The following is a 4,069-nucleotide window of genomic DNA, read 5'->3' on the forward strand; positions in this document are numbered from 1 at the left end:
CAAAAGTATAGTGGTTCGGTGCATCCCAGCACCTACATCCACTCCCCAAGACCTCTTGGGAATTTTACTATAATCCCTCAGATTACAGCCGGTTGTTTTACAAGCTCACAACCCAACTTGTTGTTTTGCGAGATCACAACGAACTCGGTCGGTTTTCACAGGCTCACCGACTAGAACCTACCGATTGTTTTCATGGGCTCACAATCCAACCCAGTTGGTTTTCCCAAAGGCTCACCAACCACAACCTTACAACGATTGTTTTCCGGGTTCACAATCAACCCAGTTGGTTTTTCCAAAGGCTCACCAACCACAACCTTAACACCGTTGGTTTTTTCTTTGGCTCACCAACAAACCTTAACCCCTTGATTCAATCCCTTGATTGAATCAAGTTACAAGATATTAGACTAAGAATTTAAAGCAAATACAAGCTTCTTAACTAAGCAAATATTGCAAATATAAATAAATAGAGTAAAGAGAAGCCCTCAAACGAGTTTTGAAGATGAAGGAACTCGGCTTCTTCTTTACTTGTCCCTCTTCTGATTTGGCACGAGGTAGAGGATCACTGAGGCAGCACACGGATGGAGAGGAAGCTTTGGGATTCACTTTGATGCTCTTCTTCTCTCTATTTTGCTTTTTAATGGCCCTTTTGTGCTTTTGGAAGATTTATCTTTGAGATCTCTTTCCTAAGTGTTCTCTCCCACTTCCATTTCTTCTCCCCTAGCTCTCCTCTTGATTTTATAGCTTTAGATGGCGTGAAAACAAAATTCTAGCCGTTAGAGACAAAAATAGAGCCGTTGGACACAGTCTGTACCTCCTGACAATATTTCCGTTGGGATCGGAGTCGACTCGCGCGATCTGGAGTCGACTCGCCTGTTGCAGGAGTCGACTCATGTTTTTCTGGAGACGGCTCGGCAACTATTTTGGATTTGAATTAAAGTGCTGTCTTGACTTGGAGTCGACTCGACTGAACCTGGAGTTGACTCCCCAATGTTTGGAGCTGACCTGGCACTTTTGGAGTCGACTTGTTCCAAGAAATCCAGAGATGTATTTTTCAAGTTTGCTCACTCGAATCGACTCGGATATTCTGGGAGTCGACTCGCCACTCAGAGCCCGAACTCCCGATCTTCTGTCTGTTGACTTGTGCCGTCTCGGAGTCGACTCGAACTGTCTCGGAGTCGACTCGGCTCTCAGAGATGAAAATAGAGTCTTCTGCCTTTTGGGCTTGCGCTGCCTTGGAGTCGACTCGAACTGTCTTGGAGTCGACTCGCCTCTCAGAGATGAAAATTACGTCTTCTGTCTTTTGGGTTGCGCTGCCTTGGAGTCGACTCGAACTGTCTTGGAGTCGACTCGGCTCTCAGAGACGAAAAAACACAGTCTTCTGTCTTTTGGGGTTGCGCTGCCTTGGAGTCGACTCGAACTGTCTCGAAGTCGACTCGAATTTTCGAGGAGTCGACTCGAGAACTATTCTTTTGAATTTTTCTTTAGAGTTTGCTCCTCCAACTTGAATACTTTTAAACTTGAAACTTGGGCCAATGAAGTGTGTTTTTCTTCCAACTCTTCTTGAGAGCTTTTGAGGCCTTCTTGTGTTTTTCCTTGCAAAATCAATTATCTTTCTTCTTGCAACACAAACATTAGTATTTATACTTCAAGGTTTTGTGATCATCAAAATTAATCTTTAAATCAATCTTTGGGTCATCAATCATTCTAGTGTGTGGCATTTAATAAATTTAGTTGCTTAGTAAGCCGCAAGCTGCTGCATGTTCATTGCACTTAACTTTTGTTGCATATTCTTTGTAGGGATTGATACAGTCAATTAGTTGGTGCCGTGCGCTGAGCACAAGTATTGTGCAAGCACTATAAAAAAAAGTTATATTTGCCGATGCTTATAAGTATCGATAATTTTCGTAAAAACATCACTAATGCGAGCGTAGAAATTTTTTTTGCCGATATTTTTAAAAAGTGTCTGCAATATTTCTTCTAAGGATGCTTTAAAGCATCATTAGAGTTATTTTAAAAAAAATATTAAAACAATTTTAATATTCTGTATCCATTATTTACCAATCACATATATAACAAAAATCATATACATAACAAAAGTCACATGTCATAATCAAACGGATCATTCGAAATATTCATATTGTCAAATATGATTACATTTAAATTATCAATTTACATTTACAATGTGCTTCGAAAACATAAAAAACACATATATATCAAACTCTTAAATAAACAATTTACGAGGTATCGGGGTCGATGATATCATCATCATCATCTTTACGAGTAGATGAAGTATTAGAAACCTACAAAAAAAAATAGAAACATTAGAAGTTAAGAATATGAAAATCATTAAGCTCATACAAAAATACATTATATTTATGTAAAATATTTAGATAGATGTAGTTGTTTACCTGAGAAAGAGCAAATTTATTCAACACAGATGAAATCTGGTAAAGCTGAGCCCTCAAAGATTGTATTTCTGTCTGATGGCTCTACCTCGACTCCGCCAATTTGGTATGATAGCTCTGCTTTATCTTTTCTATCTCTGTCTGATGGTTTTGTCTCACCTCCTCTATTACTACCTTTAGACTACAAATCTCTGCAGTGCTACTACCTTGTTTAGTATCTTGGGTATATCTACTTACTGCAGACAATTGAGTGGGGGTAACTCCAACGTTATAACTCCTCACTCGACCATAGCGCTCTGAGCCCATCAATGCGACTAGTAGCACCAGATGATGATATGACTCCTTGACGTGCTTTGAAATAAAGGATGTAGCCTGCTCCTATATCTCTCAAATAAACAGTTACATATTAATGTTTGAAAAAAATGAAACTAATAAAAAAATGGTTGCATAAATCAAAGGTGAATACATAAAACTATATTTCTCTACTCCTCTCGAAAAAAGCTACCATCTCAGTGAATGTAAGTCATCCTATAAAAATTGGAGAAAGAGGCACAGAGGTGGAGTTTTGAAGTCCACCTTGTTTTAGACTGCCAAGCGTGCAGCAGATGGAGACTATCTTGATGTAACGGATGAGCCGAAAAGACTATTGCAAGGAGCATGTAAGGGCTTCACAGATGCAAACCCAAGGAAATATGTTAGCGTTTTTTTCAGTCCATTTCCACATATGCGAAACATTCAATGGTTACATAGTACAAGCAAGGGAAAAGCCAATAGGTTAGATGGTTGAAGACATACGAAGGGCATTAATGTCTGGATGGAAAGATATTGAAAAGTGGCATGGGAGTATTCACCCTTGCATTCAAGAGAAGATTGAGAAAAATAAGCCAGAGATAGATGGTGTGAGGCAATTTACAATGGTGATAAACTATGAACTTGGAGTGAACTTGGTTGATAGGAGTTGTGCATGCAATGAATGGAACCTGAGAGGTATACCATGCAGTCATGCCGTATCTGCAATATGGCATAAGAATGATATTATCCAATAATATACCAGCAAGGTAGAGGCCATAATGGCAGCACCCTTTTTTTTTTGGTGAAAAAGCAGCACCCTTTTCCTATGACTCTCCCCGTCCCTCCTCGTCCGGAGAATTTCCTTCCGTGCGACGTCCATCCTAATACCACACGGAGACGGCCGGCGGGCTCGCTAGAGAGCGGCATGCGTCAATATTTGGCAGTCGTGCATGCGGCGGAACCCTCGGAACACCCGGAGAAAGCACGTGATTTGCTGCTGTGCGCCACATTCAGAGGCCATGAAAGCAAGTACACCTTGAGAGAATTATCTAGGTAATTGATTTTAAGAGGATGGCCATCCGGTGAGACTCGCAGATTAATCAAAAAAATAAAATTCTTCGGAGCAGCACATGTTTTTTAAAAAATAAATAGAGCTGCAAATTGAATTGCTTTTTTTTGTGGCTCAGTATTTTGGTGAGTTTATTTGGACGAGAATTGCTGATTTTTTTTCTTTCCTTGTAGCTTTTTTTTTTCTTTTTTTTTTTTTTAATATGAGGGCCATATAAAATACTGATTTTATCGGAGGAAAAAAAAAACGCCGGCACGAGCAGGAAAAGCGACATTCAGCGTACTATGGCCGCCAGTGGACTCTT

This window comes from Phoenix dactylifera, unplaced genomic scaffold (assembly GCF_009389715.1).
Source record: "Phoenix dactylifera cultivar Barhee BC4 unplaced genomic scaffold, palm_55x_up_171113_PBpolish2nd_filt_p 000780F, whole genome shotgun sequence".
NCBI classification, from domain to species: Eukaryota; Viridiplantae; Streptophyta; class Magnoliopsida; order Arecales; family Arecaceae; genus Phoenix; species Phoenix dactylifera.